This window comes from Nicotiana sylvestris, chromosome 3, assembly GCF_000393655.2.
Source record: "Nicotiana sylvestris chromosome 3, ASM39365v2, whole genome shotgun sequence".
Lineage (NCBI taxonomy): Eukaryota > Viridiplantae > Streptophyta > Magnoliopsida > Solanales > Solanaceae > Nicotiana > Nicotiana sylvestris.
Window position 1 is genome coordinate 94,646,918 of NC_091059.1, and position 10,895 is coordinate 94,657,812.

Sequence of the window (10,895 nt, forward strand, 5' to 3'; positions counted from 1 at the left end):
ACTCAACTCTACTCGAGTACCCAACTCATGCTGAACGGCCCTCCAGAACCGTGATGTGAACTGAGTACCTCTATCAGAAATGCTGGAAACTGGAATACCATGCAGACGAACAATCTCCCGGATATAAATCTCCACCAACCGCTCCGAAGAATAGGTAGTACACACGGGAATGAAGTGAACGAACTTGGTCAACCAATCCACAATCACCCAAATAGCATCAAACTTTCTCAAAGTCTATGGGAGCCCAACTACAAAGTCCATGGTGATGTGCTCCCACTTCCACTCCGGGATCTCTATCTGCTGAAGCAACCCACCCGGTCTTTGGTGCTCATACTTTACCTACTGGCAGTTGAGGCACCGAGCTACAAATCCAACTATATCTTTCTTCATCCGCCTCCACTAGTAGTGCTGTCTCAAATCCTGATACATTTTCGCAGCACCCGGATGAATGGAATATCGTAAACTATGGGCCTCCTTCAAAATCAACTCCCGAAGCCCATCAACATTGGGTACACAAATCCGACCTTGCATCCTCAATACCCCGTCATCACCAATGGTCACATCTCTGGCATCACCATGCTAAACCTTGTCCTTGAGGACAAGCAAATGAGGGTCATCATACTGACGCTCCCTGATACGATCAAATAAGGAAGATCAGGAAACCACGCAAGCTAGAACCTGACTAGGCTCCGAAAGATCCAATCTCACAAACTGGATGGCGAAGGCCTAAACATCCATCGCCATAGGTCTCTCCGATGCTGGTAAATAAGCCAAACTCTCCAAACTCTCTGCTCGGCGACTCAAGGCATCGACCACCACATTGGCCTTGCCTGGGTGGTACAAAATAGTGATATCATAGTCCTTCAGCAACTCTAACCATCTCCTAAGCCGCAAATTTAGATCCTTTTGCTTGAACAGGTGCTGCAAGCTCCGATGATCAGTATAAATCTCATAAGGAACCCCGTACAAATAATGATGCCAGATCTTTAGGGCGTGAACAATGGCAGCTAACTCAAGGTCGTGGACCGGATAATTCTTCTCATGAACCTTCAACTGTCTGGACGCGTAGGCAATCACCCTACCATCCTGTATCAAAACTGCTCCAAGGCCAATCCTCGAGGCATCACAATAGACAGTGTAAGACCCCGAACCTGTAGGCAATATCAAAATTGGGGTTATAGTCAAAGTTGTCTTGAGCTTCTGAAAGCTCGCCTCACACTCTTCCGTCCACAGGAACGGAGCACCCTTCTGGGTTAGTCTGGTCATAGGGGCTGAAATCAATGAAAACCCCTCAACAAAATGACGGTAATAACCTGCCAAGACAAGGAAACTACGATCTCTGTAGCTGAGGATGGTCTGGGCCAACTCTGCACGGCCTCCACTTTCTTCGGATCCACCTGAATACCCTCACTCGATGTTGATACCCAATTTTTCCATATATATTTTTAATATGCAAGATACTTTCAAAACAACATGTGTATACATGTATAAGTGTGTCCAAATATTTTGTTATTTTTTCTTATTTTTTTAAAGGTTTTTTAACCAATTTATTCCCCTATTTTTATTCATAAAAAACCAATAATAATTCTCAAAATTATCATTTTTGGTGATTCATTTATTGGATTCTCATATTTGTACTAAAATATAGCTAAGATATTTTTGCATATTTTTACAAATTTATTTAGCATTTTTAAAGCTAAATTGCATATAATTGCAATATTAGCCCCTTTTAAGATTTAATTGCGTTTACATTTATAAAAAAATTAAGTCCAGTATTTCTAAATTGATAATTATGTGTTATAAATCATTTTAGTACCTTTAATTTATTTCTCGAAATCAATTTGCTATTTTTTATAATTTTAAAAAGGAAAATTGGCTATTTAAATAATATCCCAAATTCATTTCAATCATAGCCTAAATCCTACCCTAATCTAACCCAATTTTAACCCAATTCTCGACCCAATTGAACTCATCGGACCAGGCCCAAACCCAGTTTCATAAACCGCCCCACTTACTCGTTTTAATCTTGGCCATCGATCACTCAGATCAACGGCCAATAGTCGCCCTTGCCTTAATTAATTCCAAACGACCCCAAAACCCTATCATTTCTCACTTACCGCCACTTTAGAATCACCTTCCTCTCAAACACTCTCTGCAACACCACTCAAACCCTAGCCGCCGCCACCCTAATCCGCCTTAATCCATGGCCTTCCGAGGTCATCGGAGACCTGTACCAGCCTTTCCTGGCTCCTATGTGTTTGTCCTTATGGTTTCAAGGCCAGACTATGAAGAGCTCTGGTCTAGTCTTCTGTGATGGCCCGGCCAGTCGTCTCATGAGTTACCGCTCTATTTTTCCCATTTCTGCTTCTTTACGCCTTGTTATCCGTGTTTTATGTGGTCGAGTTGATTGGTTTGCGTTTGGTGTGATTTTGGTAAGAAATGAGACATTTAGTCTCTTTTAAGAAGGCTTAAGTGAAAAAGTCAATCAGATGTTGATTTATGAGTTAGAGGGCTCAGATGTGAGTTTCGATAGTTCGGTTAGCTTCGGGAGGTTATTTAGGACTTAAGAGTGTGATCGGAATTGGTTTTGGAGGCCCGGTGTAGAATTAGGCTTGAATTGACGAAGTTAGTATTTTGGCGATTTCCGGTTAGTAGGTGAGATTTTGATCCGAGGGTCGCAATGGAATTCCGAGAGTTGCAGTCGTTATGTGATTTGGGATGTGTGTGGAAAATTTTAGGTCATTTGGATGTGGTTTGGTTGGGGTTTTGATCAAAAGCGTATTTCAGAAGTTTTTAGAAACTTAGGCTTGAATTCGATGTGAATTGATGGTTTTGGTGTTGTTCGAGGTGTTTTGATGATTGGAACAAGTTTGAATGAGATATTAGGATGTGTTGGTGCTTTTGGTTGAGGTCCCGGGGGCCTCGGGGTGATTTCGGATGGCTAACGGGAATTTTTGGAACTTAGAAGATAGCTGATGTCTGCTGCTTCTGGTATTTCCGCACCTGCGGAATTGGGACCGCAGGTGCGGTGTCGCAGATGTGGAAGGAAAGACGCAAATGCAGTTTCGGGGGGGGGGGCAAGGTAGGAACTGCATCTGCGGAGTCGCATATGCGACCATTTGACCGCAGATGCGGATTTCGAACCTTAGGTGAAGTTCCGCAGATGTGGAGGAGTGCCCGCAGGAGAGGGATTTTTGTCCGCAGATGCGAAAAGAACCCCTGGGCAGAATGTTTTAAGTTGTTTCATCCGCAATTTTGAGTCATTTTCCCACCATAGCTGAGTATTTTGGGAGCTCTTTGAGGGAAATTGAAGAGGGATTCAAGGAGAATTGATTGGAGGTAAGTTTTATGAACCTAAAACGTGATTTTTTTGTGAGAAATACCTAGAAATTCATGGAAATTTGGTTTAAAATGGAAGAACTAGGGCTTGGGATTTTGAGATTTTAAATTGGGATTTGAAGGACCATTTGAGGTCGGATTTGAGAACTTTTGGTATGTATGAACTCGTGGTATGATAAGGAATCTAATGATGTGAAAATTTTTGAGTTTCAAGAAGTGGGCCCGAGGCTCGAATTTTGCCAATTTCGAGATTTTTGACATTTTTCGATTGTTTTCGCTTGAGTTTTATTCCCTTAGCATATTGTGACGTATTCGTTCTGGTTTTGGTCAGATTCGACGCGCGAGGAGGCCGATTTGAGAGGCAAGGGCATAGTGAGCTAGAGCTTTAGCCGGTTCAGATGAGTAATGAATGTAAATGATGTCCTGAGGGTTTGAAACCCCGGATTTGCACATCGTAGTGCTATATTGAGGTGAGACACGCGCTTAATGATGAGCGTGGGATCGTTTACTATTTGGAATTGTGACTTGGTCCGTCCCGAGTGATGCTTTTACCGCGTATTTGATTGAAGCTTATTTGTTATCATCATTATTTGGACTGATTGCCGTATTTGGGCTTCGTGCCAACTATTTGAACCCTCTGGGAAGTTTTATCATTATTTCCTCACTGTTTTGACTTACTGCTTGAACTCAGTCATATCATTTTTCCACTATTTTACAACTCAGCCACTTTTTACTCGGTTTTGAAACTGAATGATATATTAAATGATGTTTTGGGCTGAGAACTACTGTTTTACTAATGCCCGAGGGGCTTATATGATTTCTGGACTGAGTACGACCAAGGGCCAGATGTGAGGATACCATGGGATCGGGCTGTGTGCCGCAACAGTGTTATACTAATATTGATATGAGGCCGAGGGCCTAGATTTGATGCCACGAGATGGCTTGATATTGTGCTTGGGCCATAAGAGGCCCCTCCCGGAGTCTGCACACCCCTAGTGAGCGCCGTCGATGATAAATAAATGGATCGGGCTGCACGCCGCAGCGGGTATTGTAGGGTAGTACTATGTGTTGCATTTCTTTATTTGACTGTCACTTATCTGCTTATCTATTGTAGTATCTTTCATATTTCGATTACATTGGTCTTTCGCTTCCATATTACTTGTTTTAAACTGCCGGATTATAGATTACTCTGTGTTCTTCCATGATTTCTTATTCTCAGCCATTATTTATGTTTATTACTCACTGGGTCGAAGTACTCACATTACTCCTTGCACCTTACGTGCAGATCTAGGTGCATCTGAGGCTGAGTGAGGATTCTTCAGTTGAGCAGCGTATATCCGGGAGCATCGAGGTAGCTGCATGGTGTCCGCAGCCCTGATCTCTCCCTTCTATCCTTTTGTTTTATATGCATTCCCTAGACTGATATGTATTAGAATGGTAAACCTATATTAGAGGTTCAGACTTGTGACACCAGATCTATATGGGCTATGTAGTAGGATTATTATTTGAAATTCTGTATGTTTAACTCTTACTTCAGACTTCTAATATGATGATTTGGTAAACTAACTGTGATGGCTAGTAATAAACTGCATGAGAAATGGGTTAAGGTTGTTTATTGGCCAGGCTTGCCTAGTAGTGCGTGGGGAGCCATCACGACCGGGGGTTGGGTTCGTGACATCTTCGTTCGATTTTAGTTCATGGCCCTTCTCCGGTTATCTTTGACCTTTCTCCGGCCGGCCATGGTCATTCGAGTCAGACATTTGACTCTCTTGGTTAGATCGGTAACTTTCGAAGCCTTTCTCATCTTTTTTGGGTTTTCTGAAACCCTAATCTCCAAGGTCTTTCGATTTCTTTCAGATCTACTTTAGATCTATGCTTGCTCTAAACTTTTAAGCATCTTCTCGAAGTTTCTTCAATTTTGCTTTTAAAAACGACTCTTTGTCTTTTTCCGATTAGGGTTTTTTCCTGTTAAGTTATTTCAAAATCTCTTCTCTAACTTTTAATATGTTTAAGATGTGCGTTTGTTTGTTTAAAATCTTGCTTGACTCGTCTGTTTACCATCTTTCAAACGCGTTGTTGTTAAAAACCCTAAATTCTTGTGGGTCTCAGTCGAGTTCTAAAAGTTGTTTGTTAGATGAGTTTTTGTTTGGTTAAGTTTTGTCTGATTTATTTTTAGGGCTCGACTATTGTTGAAAACCCTGTGGTGGGTCTGAAACTGTTCGTTTAAATGACTAACTCGATTTGAAGTTCCTTGTTTCAGAATCCCTTTTCCTTTATGTGATTCCTCTGACTCTGGGTTTCTACTATCTTTAAAACTTGACTATGCTTGAAACCCTAACTTTTCAGAAGGTTTCTCATATGTTACTATGAGACCTTTGCATGCTTCTGATACTTTAATTTTTCTTCACTATTGATTCAATGTGACTTGACCTACTTGATTAATATACTTTGAATGTTTGCTTTACTACTAGCTTATTTCTGCCACTATTGCATGTTTGTGATTATCTTTTTTGTTTGGCCTCGCATGTCTGACCCTGTTCACTTTATTTATATGCTGAAATTTCTTCCTTGATTAATCTTCACCTTGTGACTGATTTCTAAAGTTTCCCTTTTTATGAACCCTGATTTCACTCGCCCGTTCAAAATTAATTGATTCTTTTCCCTTTATTGCAATATTTACCTTGCTGAATCTATTTCCAAAATAAGTATATTATGTACTTAGACTTGATTACTTACTGAATGCTTGTACTACTTCTTTTATAGCAATAATCAGTCTGTATCTAAACTGATCTCTTTCCTTATTTGAATTTGTTAAACTATGATTCCTTATTTAAAAGGAATTGATTCTGACCTATGATTGTTTCCATGTTTGTATCTTATTACTTTTCCTTCACTCGTTTTCAAAAAACGATAAATATCCTGCACCCCTTTTCTTTCAAAGACGAACCAATTGCGTTCAAAAACACACACTTCACTCAAACTCTCTCTCTTTTCTCTGTTACTACTTATGTTGCTACCTTGTCTAGCCGGCTGAAAGCCAAGGCTAGGCTGTAGGAAACTTGCCTACTTTTTCTTTCTACATTTGCTTTCTTTACTGGTATATCCTAATTACTCTAACATGTTTCTTTACTAATTCCTTCACTCTTACATGTTTCCTGCTTATGTTTAATCGAGTTTCATTATCAAGCATGCTATGATCTGCCTTTCTTTTTTCTGAAATAATATTTTCTCATGTATGAACCCCAATACCCCATATCCCCTATGTTTGTATATTGGTTTGAGGGCATGTCAGCATCATACATTGTTGTGCAAGACCTAAACCTCACCCTCCCTAGGTCATATGTTCCACATCCCCTATGTGTTTGGTATCTTTGGTTGGTTTGGGGCATTACAACATTGAACATTGATGTGCATGACCCAAACCTGATTCCCTAGGATCATAACCTCCATATCCCCTCTATATGTTGTGTGTTCTAGTTGGTTTATAGGCATGACAGCACCATCTATTATTGTGTGTGCCCAAACTTGGTCCCTGCCTAAGGATATATGCTCCTTGCAATGTATTTCCCAAACCCCTGACCCCTTTGTGCAATTGCTGATTATGTGATTTTACCTTTACTACTACTGTTTTCAACTCACCCCTCTCCCCTCTCCGTTCTCCACTCAGTTCTAAATCTCTACTCCTGCACTTCCATCATATTCTTAGACTTAAGTTCTGCCCCTCTTGTGTGAGCCTTGCCTTGGGACCCATGAGCTCCCTCTGAACTTGGACACATAAGGGCTGGCTGTTATACCTCATTGTAACACGGGTCAGACTAGAGTATAACATATTGGTAATTCTGAGGGTTTAATTAATCAAAGAGAGTCGCCACCTAATTATTCTAAGGTGAATTAAGACACCTATTTTTAAAGATTAAGTCAAACTCTGTCTTATGGTCTTAACCTAAAGATTCTAAGCAAAGGTTTTAAATATTCCAAAGGAAGGTTTTTTAAAGCAACTTTAAAATCCGTTAATAACGGTTAACCGACAAAGCTCAGGTTAATAAGTTGTATAAAAATATGAAAACAAATTATTTGAGGTATTTTAACAAAATATAGCTTACAATATAGTAGTTTAAATTTGAAAGACCTTAATAAACTTTTGAAGAATATTATTACGTAAACAAAGCTTTTAACTAGTTAATATCATATATAAATTTGAAAGGGTATAGTCATTTAGGAAAGACATTGGCTGATGATTAAAATATTAAAAAAAAGATGCCTTTTCCCTTTGCTTATCTTCAAAAAGAATCAAGGTGAAAAATCATCATAACCTTTAAAAAAAGACGTTTACCAACAAAACAATCACGTTTATTTTTTTGTATTTTTTTTAAAAAATATTCATATTTTTTATGATGTTATAGGAAACAATTTGTCAATTTCAATTGAAGTGCGCCTTTTGTTTTAAGAAAACTGATTCAATTCCGAACTTATATAATAGAAACCTGAAGCTTAAAGGGTTCTTCAAAAAAAATAATTTAAGAGCACTATTAAATAAAATAGATAATATCTGCCAATAACTAAGTGAGAATACTAAGTGAAGAGGTCAAAGTAAATCAACAATCCCAAGTTAAGTATAGAACTAAACTAATCAAAAGAATATAATCAAATTAATTGAAAATTCGAAATAGAGTAAAATGTAAATCACAAAGGCCACCATAAGCGACCCAAGCTTTGCTTGTTCTTCTTATAGATATCCATCATAGTCTAAGGCTCAATAGTAATGACTCCGTGCAGGTATGGGTTGAGTCATGCAATAAGACTCATACTGCTCCAAGTGCATATGTCAAACAAAAAAGAAAAGATAAGAATTAGAAATAAAGATATTGGCAATAAACTGAGATATATAAAAGAACAGTAAACTTTGAATCAAATTCTAAACGTACAACAGGATTATTAGCTCATATAAAACAAATATTTCTTTTTTTTTTAAAAAAAATTGAGTTACCAGCAACTTCTTTAATCTCTTAAGTTTAGGCATATCTTCTTAATCTAAATATTGAGTTAACAGAAAAAAAACTTTCCTTTTTCATTTGAAATCTAAAGATGAAACAGATTAATATAGCTAACATGATTATTAAAACTTAGAACAACATGGTCCTACTTCCATCTTAAGTCTTAAAAATTGGATATTAAAGTCCTAGTAGTATGCTTTTAAAAAAAAAAAGGAATGACAAAGCAGAGCAGAATTTTCTAAGATAAATAATACCCTTTGTTAGTACATGCTTTCTTAGCACATGCTCTGCTAATGGCACACTCGATAGTAACAACAAGGAAAGAAAAATAATTTGAAAGGTTATCTTAAGGCAGTGACTTCTATACTTGTAGTATCTATATAAAAGGTCTTAAATCTTATTATTTTTTTTAGACACAAGCTCTATGAAGCAAACCACTTTTAAAACTTATTGCTAAACACGAAAACATTTAAACTAAGCATCCAAATAGTTAATTTCTAATAATATATTTTCTGTTGCATTTACGCTAAAAAAAATAATAAAACTTGGGATATATTTTGAGACATGAAAAGAGAGAGTAGATGTCGTAACTTTAATGCGTAGAGTGAAGAGCGAAATTTGGTACATGCTAGACAAAATGCAACAACGTAATTTTGACAAGAGAAAATTATAACATACTTAAAATAAAAGGCAATTTCATCAACTACTAATGTATTAACTACCATAAGCCTATTCATGCTTTATTGGACTTTTATTTTGATTTAACTAGATATCTTTAACTCCATGGCTTCTAAACGAGTTGGCTCAAATTCATGATTTTAACAAGCGCCAACTAAAACTCATTCAAAAGAACATACAACCATTTTAAAACTTCGAAGACAAAGCGAGAAGAAAAATTTCAGTCACTGACCTTTTGTGGCGCAGGAACTGGGGCGTGTCAACTAAATCTACTATTTTCGACCTCGGATTTGGCTACTTCAGATAATCATCGAACTCCGACACAAACAAAATAAAGGCCCTGTTATGGCTGTAGGACAACAGAGACCAAGAGGTAGAGAGGATTAAAGCTAAATCTTTTATAGAGTAAAGACGAAGATAAACTATGAGAAGTCAACCGAACGGTTTAGGAGAGGGCGTCCAACCTGCTGAAAATAGCCATAAATTCTGGTATTTATAGGTGTAAAATTAAGGTTCCTGGTTCCTTTGAGCGGGAACTTGAAAGTTCAAATTTCAAAAGAAATCAAATGGATCGTTTGAATTTTAACGTTGAAATTTTTTGTTTTGATGGATTCGATCTTCGGGATTCTTTAGTGATATGCTTCAGGTTACACCCGAAAATGGTGGGATATGCTCCAGCACGCAGGGATTTGAAAGTCAAGAATTGGCCAAAAAATGGAGGAAAAGTGAAGATGGCAGAGATTGAAAGTGACATGGGAGAGGAAAAGGGATGGAACTTAATTAAAAAAAATAAACAATAAAATAAATAAGTGCTAACAATTATTTTGGAATTCTTTTGAAGATAGGAGAAGTTTGATCTTGACCATTAATTTAAAAATGACTTGATCTGATGAATTCATATGGCAAGATGTGGGGTCAAAGTGTGAAAGGATGAGGAGAGAGTGTGTTAGGCGTGTGTTTTTGGTCTTTGGGAGCCTAGGTGTTGCTGACATGGATCTTATATGGCGCCTACATGGAGGTAGAATAGATTAGATGGGCTGGTAGATATGGGCCTCCGATTTGGGCTATTTGGGTATGATTTTTTCCTCTTTTGGGTCAGAAAATCTAGAATATGTATTATAAGAATTGGCCCCATTTTAAATAATATTGGACTTTACCAAGATGATCCAATTTAGATTTAAAAGTCCTTTTTCACTTTAAATTTTACTATGCTTCCGTAATTCTAATAATTTATAATAAAATATATTATATTACATTGTTATAAAAATAATATTTAGTACGTATGCATTTATATAGAATAGAAAATAGAGAGCTAAATTATAATTGGCAAACAATACTTGTATTAATTACCACAATGCATTAGCATAATATGATGTTGATTAAGTAACTAAAATAACAACGATATAGTAACAATAAATTAATATGCTAAATTATATTAAGGCTAATAATTGTACTTTATTTAAACATCTTGAGGCTAGAAAAAAAAATATATAACAAATATTTTGGATAAATATATTTAGTAAATTATTAAGAATTAGGAAGCATAGAGAAATAGATTAGGAAAAGGAGGGCCAAAATTGGTTGTCAACACTGGCCCTTCCACACTGCACACATCTCTATTTGGTTATGCAACTTGGGTGTGAGCACTGCCCGGGGTCCCCTTGAGACCCTTAGGGAACTTTGACACACTCAAGTCTGAGAAAGGCTTTGAAACAATGGCACTTGGGGTGGTTTATTCCATAACTCAGTGAGAAAGTCAAGAATCAGGGTTCCTCTGATTGTAACTTTTCTTTTGTGCTTCCTTGATGTAATTCATTATCTAGTCTGTAATAATTTTGTAATAAACATTTGGGGGCTTGGCTAGTGAAAGGGGCTGGGTAATTA

General features: G+C 37.4%; 1 long non-coding RNA gene across 1 annotated transcript; it reads right to left on the reverse strand.

Moving 5' to 3' along the window:
• Positions 1–7,898: 7,898 nt before the first annotated feature.
• Positions 7,899–9,795, reverse strand: LOC104219072 (uncharacterized). The gene is made up of 3 exons (XR_709150.2): positions 9,476–9,795; positions 9,244–9,360; positions 7,899–8,146 (listed from the first exon to the last, which is right to left on the reverse strand). It is a non-coding gene; the product is annotated as an uncharacterized lncRNA (long non-coding RNA).
• Positions 9,796–10,895: the final 1,100 nt, after the last annotated feature.